Raw genomic sequence first — 10,687 nt, 5'->3', positions numbered from 1 at the left:
TCCTGAGTGTCTCGCCCCACCCTTGACTGATGAATTTGCAGCACTCGAACTTTCTGAAGCCGCCAGTCTACCCTACATAAATCTGAGGTGATCCAAAATTCAACTGCCCCATGTCCTAACTCGCACCAAGTCCCACTCACCCACCATCATGATTCCCGGGATGGCGGGACTGACCTATCAAAGAAAGACTGGATCAACTGGGCTTGTATTCACTGGAGTTCAGAAGAATGAGAGGGGATCTCATAGAAACATTTAAAATTCTGATGGGTTTAGACAGGTTAGATGCAGGAAGAATGTTCCCAATGTTGGGGAAGTCCAGAACCAGGGGTCACAGTCTAAGGATAAGGGGTAAGCCATTTAGGACTGAGATGAGGAGAAACTTCTTCACCCAGAGAGTGGTGAACCTGTGGAATTCTCTACCACAGAAAGTTGTTGAGGCCAATTCACTAAATATATTCAAAAAGGAGTTAGATGTAGTCCTTACTACTAGGGGGATCAAGGGGTATGGCGAGAAAACAGGAATGGGGTACTGAAGTTGCATGTTCAGCCATGAACTCATTGAATGGCGGTGCAAGCTAGAAGGGCCGAATGGCCTACTCCTGCACCTATTTTCTATGTTTCTATGTTTCTATCATCATTATAGGCAGTCCCTCGAAGTGAGGCTGACTTGCTTCCACGCCGAAAAGGGATGAGTTCACAGGTGTTTCAATGAAGGATCTAATATTCCAGATACTGAACTACATCTTGAAGGGTGGAAGATGCCTGTGCGTGGATTGAGAACTGGTTGTCAGACAGGAAGCAAAGAGTAGGAGTAAATGGGTACTTTTCAGAATGGCAGGCAGTGACTAGTGGCGTACCGCAAGGTTCTGTGCTGGGGCCCCAGCTGTTTACACTGTACATTAATGATTTAGACGAGGGGATTAAATGTAGTATCTCCAAATTTGCGGATGACACTAAGTTGGGTGGCAGTGTGAGCTGCGAGGAGGATGCTATGAGGCTGCAGAGTGACTTGGATAGGTTAGGTGAGTGGGCAAATGAATGGCAGATGAAGTATAATGTGGATAAATGTGAGGTTATCCACTTTGGTGGTAAAAACAGAGAGACAGACTATTATCTGAATGGTGACAGATTAGGAAAAGGGGGTACTGAAGTTTCATGTTCCGCCAGTCTACCCATAACCCCTTATCGGTTAGAAAACAGTCTATCTCTGTCTTAAATATATTCAATGTCCCAGCTTCCACAGCTCTCTGAGGCAGCAAATTCCACAGATTGATAACCCTCAGAGAAGAAATTCCTCATCTCAGTTTTAAATGGGCAGCCCCTTATTCTAAGATCATGCCCCCTAGTTCTAGTCTCCCCCATCAGTGGAAACATCCTCTCTGCATCCACCCTGTCAAGCCCCCTAATAATTTTATAAGTTTCGACAAGATCACCTCTCATTCTTCTGAATTCCAATCAGTAGAGGACCAACCTCCTCAACCTTTCCTCCTAAGTCAATCCCCTCATCCCTGGAATCAACCGAGTGAACCCTCTCTGAACTGCCTCCAAAGCAAGTATATCCTTTCGTAAATATGGAAACCAAAACTGCACGCAGTGTTCACGCCCTTGTTTACAAATCCCTCCATGGCCCTCGCCCCTCCCTGTCTCTGTAATCTCCTACAGCCCCACAACCCCCGAGATGTCTGCGCTCCTCTAATTCTGCCCTCCTGACCATCTCTGATTATAATCGTTCCACCATCGGTGTTCAGCTGCCTGGGTCCCAAGCTCTGGAACTCCCACCCTAAACCTCTGCGCCTCTCTTCCTCCTACAAGATCCTCCTTAAACCCTCCCTTTGTGACCCCGCTTTCCAACCCCTGACCCTTTGTGCGGTTCGGGGTCACATCTTTAACCCATGATCCTCCTGCCAAGCACCCTTGGGACGTCTCGCTGCGTGAAAGGCGCTCTATAAATGCAGCTTGTTGTTGTTGTGGCTGCTGCCCCATCCCCACAGCTTGGGCCTTTCTCCGCTCCACCGCTCCCTCCTCCCCCGCTCCCCTCACTCTCCCTCCCTCCATTTCCCTTCCTCTCACTCCCCCACTCCCTCCCTCCTCTCACTCCCCCCTCCCCCAGTCACTCCCTCCCTCCCCCACTCCCGCCCTCTCACTACCCTCTCCCTCCCCCAGTCACTCCCCCCCTCCCTCTCTCCCCCCCTCTCACTACCCTCTCCCCCCCCTCCCTCTCTCCCCCCTCTCACTACCCTCTCCCCCCCCCAGTCACTCCCCCCCTCCCTCTCTCCCCCCCCCCTCTCACTACCCTCTCCCCCCCCCTCCCTCTCTCCCCCCCTCTCACTACCCTCTCCCCCCCCCAGTCACTCCCCCCTCCCTCTCTCCCCCCCCCTCTCACTACCCTCTCCCCCCCCCTCCCTCTCTCCCCCCTCCCTCTCTCCCCCCCTCTCACTACCCTCTCCCCCCCCCAGTCACTCCCCCCCTCCCTCTCTCCCCCCCCCCTCTCACTACCCTCTCCCCCCCCCTCCCTCTCTCCCCCCCCCTCTCACTACCCTCTCCCCCCCCCTCCCTCTCTCCCCCCTCCCTCTCTCCCCCCCTCTCACTACCCTCTCCCCCCCCCTCCCTCTCTCCCCCCCTCTCACTACCCTCTCCCCCCCCCTCCCTCTCTCCCCCCCTCCCTCTCTCCCCCCCTCTCACTACCCTCTCCCCCCCTCTCACTACCCTCTCCCTCCCTCTCACTACCCTCTCCCTCCCCACAGTCACTCCCTCCCCTCCCTCTCTCCCCCCCTCTCACTACCCTCTCCCTCCCCCACACCTCCCTCCCTCTCACCTCCCTCCCTCTCCCCCCCCCAGTCACTCCCTCCCTCCCTCCCTCTCTCCCCCCCTCTCACTACCCTCTCCCCCCCAGTCCCTCCCTCCAATTGGAGGTGCAGTAAAAATGATGGAGGTGAGGGTGATGGGGAAAGAGCCGGGTGTGTGGGCTGTACCCGCGGGGGTTGGGAAGCGGGACGGGGGAATGGGGGTTTTTCCCTCCCTCCCGCTGCAACCCGCTCGTTCTCCGGCCGCCATCGCACCTTTTCTTCTCTCGCAGCGTCCGAGCTTCCGACAGCCGCAGCTCCAGCTCCTCCGCCGCCCGCCCCAGAGCCCCGCGCTCTCACCCTGGGGCTTGGCGCGCTCAAATACCACGCCCCCCCCCCTGCCCCACGTGCTCGGAGCATCCTCCAATCACAGCACTTCCCTCTCACTGATCCTCCAATCACAGCTCGCCACCTCTCTCTCTCTCTCCGGCCCGCTCGCGCTCTGACGGTTGGGCTTTGACCGCTCAAACATTCCACCCACCCCCCCCTCTCGCCCGCCCCACGTGGTGGGGTACCCTCCAATCGCAGCGCCGCCCTCTCGCTGATCCTCCAATCACAGCACCGCCCTCTCGCTGATCCTCCAATCACAGCTCGCCACCTCTCTCTCTCTCTCTCCCCGGCCCGCTCGCGCTCTGACCGTTGGGCTTTGAGCGCTCAACCGTTCCACCGCCCCGCTGCCCCACGTGGTGGGTTAACCTTCCAATCACAGCGCCTCCCTCTCGCTGATCCTCCAATCACAGCACTTCCCTCTCGCTGATCCTCCAATCACAGCTCGCCAACCCCCCCCCCCCCCCCCACCACCACCAGCCCGCGCCATTGGCGGGCGCTTGGCTCCCGCTCCCGCTCCCGCTCAGTTTATAATGAGATGTTTCCGCATTAATGGAAGGTGCCAGAGGGAAATGGAAAAGCAGAGAGTTTGGGTCTGGGGGAAGTCTCAGCATTAACAGCAGCAAAAGCGGAAGGACACAATAACAGAAAGAGGAGAGAGAGAAAATGTTGAGCTGGTGAGTGAAAGGGGCCGGGCTGAGGAGGTGGAGACACCGAGCTTCGACCCAGAGACCCAATCCCGGGATCACTGACACCGTCAGACCCGATCCCGGGATCACTGACACCGTCAGACCCGATCCCGGGATCACTGACACTGTCAAACCCGATCCCGGGATCACTGACACCGTCAGACCCGATCCCGGGGTCACTGACACCGTCAGACCCGATCCCGGGATCACTGACACCGTCAGACCCGATCCCAGGGTCACTGACACCGTCAGACCCGATCCCGGGGTCACTTACACCGTCAGACCCGATCCCGGGGTCACTGACACCGTCAGACCCGATCCCGGGATCACTGACACCGTCAGACCCGATCCCGGGATCACTGACACCGTCAGACCTGATCCCGGGATCGCTTACACCGTCAGACCCGATCCCGGGATCACTGACACCGTCAGACCCGATCCCGGGGTCACTTACACCATCAGACCCGATCCCGGGGTCACTTACACCGTCAGACCCGATCCCGGGGTCACTTACACCGTCAGACCCGATCCCGGGATTTCTTACACCGTCAGACCCGATCCCGGGATCACTGACACCGTCAGACCCGATCCCGGGATCTCTTACACCGTCAGACCCGATCCCGGGGTCACTTACACCGTCAGACACGATCCCGGGGTCACTTACACCGTGAGACCCAATCCTGGGACCACTTACACCGTGAGATCCAATCCAGGGACCACTTACACCCAGAGACCCAATCCTGGGACCACTTACACCATGAGACCCGATCCTGGGATCACTTACACTGTGAGACCCGATCCCAGGAGAGCTTACACCATGAGACCCAATCCAGGGATCACATACACCCAGAGAACCAATCCAGGGACCACTTACACCCAGAGACCCAATCCAGGGACCACTTACACCGTGAGACCCAATCCAGGGATCACTTACACGGTGAGATCCGATCCCGGGATCACTTACACCGTGAGACACCGTGAACCAGCGAGAGTCTGGTTTTAAGTGTTCATTTCATGAGTAGCTCAGCCGGGGGCATCCCTGTGAGCGAGTGGGGTCTTGTGCGGTAGCTGAGCAGTACGCGGGGCAGGCGGGTTTGGAGTGAGCCTTCTGTGGCTCGTTTAAGGCTCTGTTTGATGGTTTGTACTGTCCGCTCTGCCTGCCCATTAGAGGCTGGTTTAAATGGGGCCGAGGTGACATGTTTGATCCCATTGCGGGTCATGAATTCTTTAAATTCGACACTGGTGAAACATGGCCCGTTGTCACTGACCAGTATGTCAGGGAGGCCATGGGTGGCAAACATGGCCCTCAGGCTTTCAATGGTGGCGGTGGTGGCGCTTCCCGACATTATTTCACATTCAATCCATTTTGAAAAAGCATCCACCATTTTACCGAGAAACAGGCCCGCATAGTCGACATGGATCCTCGGCCATTGTCTGAAAAGCCAGGACCACAAACTTAGTGGTGCCTCTCTAAGCGCGTTGCTCAACTGAGCACATAAGCTGCATTGCCGTACATAGGACTCTAAGTCAGAGTCAATACCTGGCCACTGCACGTGGGATCTGGCTATCGCTTTCATCATTACTATACCCGGGTGTGTGCTGTGGAGATCCGAGATGAACGTCTCCCTGCCCTTTTTGGGTAGCACTACGCGGTTACCCCAAAACAGGCAGTCTGCTTGAATGGACAGCTCGTCCTTTCGCCACTTGAACGGCTTGATTGGCTCTTGCATTTCAACGGGGATGCTGGCCCAGCTCCCATGCAGTACACAGTTTTTTACTAGGGACAGCAGAGGATCTTGGCTGGTCCAAGTCCTAATCTGACGGGCTGTGACAGGTGATTGATCATTTTCAAACGCTTCCATGACCATCAACAAGTCTGCGGAATGCGCCACGATTAACAAGTTTGTAGGCTGCGCCATTTCCACCCCCGTGGTGGGCAATGGTAGCCGACTGAGAGCATCCGCACAGTTCTCGGTGCCTGGCCTGTGGCGGATGGTATAGTTATACGCTGATAGCACGAGTGCCCACCTTTGTATGTGGGCTGAGGCATTAGTATTTACCCCTTGTTTTCAGCGTACAGGGATATGAGGGGCTTGTGATCAGTTTCCAGCTCAAATTTGAGGCCAAACAGGTACTGATGCATTTTCTTTACCCTGAACACACACGCTAATGCCTCTTTCTCAATCATGCTGTAGGCCCTCTCGGCCTTAGACAATCTCGTGGAAGCATAGGCGACAGGTTGCAACTTCCCCGCAACTTTTGCTTGTTGTAATACACACCTGACTCCGTACAACGACGTGTCACATGCTAGCACAAGTCTTTTACACGGGTTATACAATACAAGCAGCTTGTTGGAGCATAAAATGTTTCTGGCTTTCTCAAAAGCAATTACTTGTTTTTTTTTCCCCATACCCAGTTCTCACCTTTGCACAATAACACATGTAGGCGCTCTAAAAGGGTGCTTAACCCCGTTAGGAATTTACCAAAATAGTTGAGGAGTCCCAGGAACGACCGCAGCTCCGTGATGTTCTGTGGCCTGGGCGCGTTCCTGATACCCTCTGTCTTGGTGTCTGTGGGTCGAATGCCGTCCGCCGCGATCTTTCTCCCCAAAAACGGGTCAGGATGCCGCCGACAGGACCTTCTCCAGGTTTTGTAGGTGCTCGGCGGCATCCTGACCCGTGACCAATGTGTCGTACTGAAAGACCACCATGCGTGGTACCGACTTGAGTAGGCTCTCCATGTTTCCCTGGAAGATTGCTGCAGCCGACCGAATTTCAAACGGGCATGTGTTGTAGATGAACAGTCCCTTGTGCGTGTTGATGCAGGTGAGGCCCTTCGAAGACTCTCCAGCTCCTGCGTCATGTAGGCCGAAGTCAGGTTGAGCTTGGTGAACATCTTGCCTCCTGCCAGCGTCGCAAATAGGTCGTCTGCCTTAGGTAGCGGGTATTGGTCCTGTAGCGAGAAACGATTAATAGCTACTTTATAATCGCCGCAAATCCTGACTGTGCCATCACTTTTGAGTACTTGAACAATCGGGCTGGCCCACTTGCTGAATTCCACTGAGGAGATGATGCCTTTGCGTTGCAGCCTGTCCAGTTCGATTTCCACTCTCTCCCTCATCATGTGAGGTACCGCTCGCGCCTTGTGGTGAATGGGTCGTGCCTGTGGGACCAAGTGGATCCGCACCTTCGCCCCGGAAAAGTTTCCAATGCCTGGCTCAAAAAGGGAAGGAAATTTGTGAAGAAATTGGGTACATGATGCCTCATCGACATGTGATAGCGCTCGGATGTCATCCCAGTCCCAGCGGATTTTGCCCAGCCAGCTCCTTCCAAGCAGTGTGGGGCCATCGCCCGGGACAATCCAGAGTGGAAGTTCGTGCACCATGCCCTCGTAGGTGACCTTGACTATGACGCTGGCCAGGACATTGATAAGCTCTAAGGTATACATTCTCAGTTTTGTGTGGATGGGGCTCAGGGCTGGTCTGAATGCCTTGTTGCACCACAATTTCTCAAACATCTTTTTACTCATGATGGATTGGCTAGCGCCAGTGTCCAGTTCCATGGCTATGGGTAAGCCATTTAATTTTACATTTAGCATTATAGGTGGACATTTTGTCGAAAATGTGTGCACCCCATGTACTTCAGCATCTGCCTCCTCTCTCTGAGGCTCGAAATTGCTTTGATCCACAATGGACCGATCTTCCTCTGCCACGTGGTGGTTAGCAGGTTTTGCAGAGCTTGCAGCTCATTTGCAAGCTCGTTGGAGGTGCCCCATTGTTCCACAGCTCTTGCAACCATACCCTTTAAAGTGGCATGAATAGCCTGAATGGAAGCCTCCACAACACCAACAAGGTGTGAATTGCCTTGCATTCATCCTTTGTTGGGGACTCTGAGTCATCTGGGTCATCTGAGACCTGCTGGCAGTTGCAGACTCGTGGATTCTGCCCTGTACATTTCTGCTCGCAAACACAGTTCCAGTTAATTTATGAACATTGCTGGCACTTGTGTGCTGACCGATTTGTTTGGTGTTATCACTGGTGGACATAAACACCTGTGCTATCGCAATGGCCTTACTGAGGGTCGGTGTCTCTACAGTCAAAAGTTTTCATAGGGTGGTCTCGTGGCCAATGCCCAGTACAAAAAAGTCTCTGAACATTTGCTCCAGGTAGCCATCAAACTCACATTGTCCTGCAAGTCGCCTTAGCTCGGCGACGTAGCTCGCCACTTCCTGACCTTCAGATCGCTGGCACGTGTAGAACCGATACCTCACCATCAGCACGCTCTCCCTCGGGTTAAGATGCTCCCGAACCAGTGTACACAGCTCCTCATATGACTTATCTGTGGGTTTCACCAGAGCCAGAAGATTCTTCATGAGGCTGTAGGTCAGTGCCCCGCAGACTGTGAGGAGGACCGCTCTCCTTTTTGCAGCACTTCCTCTCCGTCCAGCTCGTTGGCTACAAAGTACTGGTCTAGCCGTTCGACATAGGCTTCCCAGTCCTCACCCTCCGAGAACTTCTGCAGGATGCCCACAGTTTGCTGCATCTTTGCGTTGGATTCATATACTCGTCGCCAGTTATTGTGTTCCTAACACAGATGAGGCTGCACACAGGGAGGTTAAAGTAACAGTGACCTCAGTCTTTAATAAGACACTCCAGAGTGAGGAACAGGCCTTAGGGGCCGGCTTATATCGAGTGCTCCCAAGGGATGCTGGGATCCCTTGGGACTTCAGGGGATGAGCTCCCTGGTGGTGGAACATGGGAGTGCATGCTTTACAGATACACAACAATGATGATACCTGTAATAATTCTATTATAAAGGATGTGATAACAGCGCACTTAAATAATACCAACAGGATTATACAAAGTCAACATGGATTTATGAAAGGAAAATCATGTTTGACAAACCTACTGGAGTTTTTTAAGGATGTAACTTATAGAATAGATAAGGGAGAACCAGTGGATGTAGTGTATTTGGATTTTCAGAAGGCCTTTGATAAAGTCCCACATAAGAGGTTAGTCTGCAAAGTTAAAGCACATAGGATTGGGGGTAATGTATTGGCATGGATTGAAAACTGGTTAACTGACAGGAAACAGAGAGTAGGAATAAACGGGTCTTTTTCAGGGTGGCGGGCAGTGACTAGTGGGGTACCACAGGGATCAGTGCTGGGGCCCCAGCTATTCACTAAATATATAAATGATTTGGAAGAGGGAACCAAATTTAATATTTCCAAGTTTGCTGACGATACAAAACTAGGTGGGATTGTGAGTTGTGAGGAGGATGCAAAGATGCTGCAAGGCGATTTAGATAGGTTGAATGAGTGGGCAAACATGGCAGATTCAGTATAACGTGGATAAATGTGAAGTTATCCACTTTGGTAGGAAAAACACAAGAACAAAGTATTATTTAAATGGTGATGACTTAGGAAGTGTCGATGTACAGAGGGACCTGGGTGTCCTTGTACACCAGTCATTGAAAGCAAACCTGCAGGTGCAGCAAGCAGTTAGGGGCAAATGGTATGTTGGCCTTCATTGCAAGAGTGTTTGAGTACAGGAGCAAGGATGTCTTACTACAGTTATACAGGGCCTGGGTGAGACTGCACCTGGAGTATTGTGTGCAGTTTTGGTCTCCTTACCTAAGAAAGGATATACTTGCCACAGAGGGAGTGCAGCGAAGGTTCACCAGACTGATTCCCGGGATGGCAGGACTGTCGTATGAGGAGAGTTTGGGTTGACTAGGCTGTGGAGGCCAAGTCACTGAATATATTTAAGAGGGCAATAGATAGATTTCCAGATATAAAAGACATCAAGGGGTATGGGGAAAAAGCAGGAATATGGTGTTGAGATAGAGGATCAGCCATGATTATATTGAATGGCGGTGCAGACTCGAAGGGCCGAATGGCCTACTACTGCTCCTATTTTCTATGTTTCTATGTAAAGGAGGCTGGAGTGATAACAGCGATCACCACGTGATAACAGTGTTGCATACATGCTAACACACCGGACAGAATGACATACCGAAGATAGAAAGGGCCAGGCCACGGAGAAAATCCCAACCAAAAATGAAGATATTTTGAATGTTCCCAATGGGGAGTAAATGTGCCAGGGATTAAAATGGCACAGACCCTGACCATGTCCTTGCCTGCTTCCTGGCATTGTGTACCCACTTGTCCCGCAGAAAGCAGAGGAATTTATTAGTGAGTCGCTCCAATTCAGTGCCGCGCCCACCCCAAGGGCAGACTTTGGGGCAGCGATTTTCAGTCGGGCCAGTTGGTGGGGCGGAAGGTTTGGGCGCAGACAGGATGGTGCTGCCAATGCATGGAGCGAATGGAATGGGTGGGGAATGGGAGAGGGGAGTGCGGGCCTCGGGGAGGGGAAGGATCAGCCGGGATGGGGCCCCTTCCTCACAAACCAGGAACCGGACTGGAGCAGCTCCGGGTCAGCCACACCCTCCCCGACCCCATGGCCACTCTCTCACTCTCGGCACGTTCGCTGCCACCTCCGCCCTCTCTACACTTTGCTCTGTTGAGCTGTCAGACACACGGGAGGTTCGATCTGCTTCCTGGTGTTTTTCCAGAATCATTTGGAGAGCAGGCAGAAAGTTTGCAATAACAATTGTCACGTAAGGATACTGGGTGGAGCCAGAGGACTGGAGAATTACAAATGTTGTACCCTTCTCCACAGCTTAGTCAACACAATCTCTCCTCATACCACAGTCCTGCCATCCCGGGAATCAGTCTGGTGAACCTTCGCTGCACTCCCCTCTGTGGCAAGTATATCCTTTCTTAGGTAAGAAGACCAAAACTGCACACAATAGGATAAAACCAGCAACT

This window comes from Pristiophorus japonicus, chromosome 19 (assembly GCF_044704955.1).
Source record: "Pristiophorus japonicus isolate sPriJap1 chromosome 19, sPriJap1.hap1, whole genome shotgun sequence".
NCBI classification, from domain to species: domain Eukaryota; kingdom Metazoa; phylum Chordata; class Chondrichthyes; family Pristiophoridae; genus Pristiophorus; species Pristiophorus japonicus.
This window is presented reverse-complemented; position numbering follows the sequence as displayed.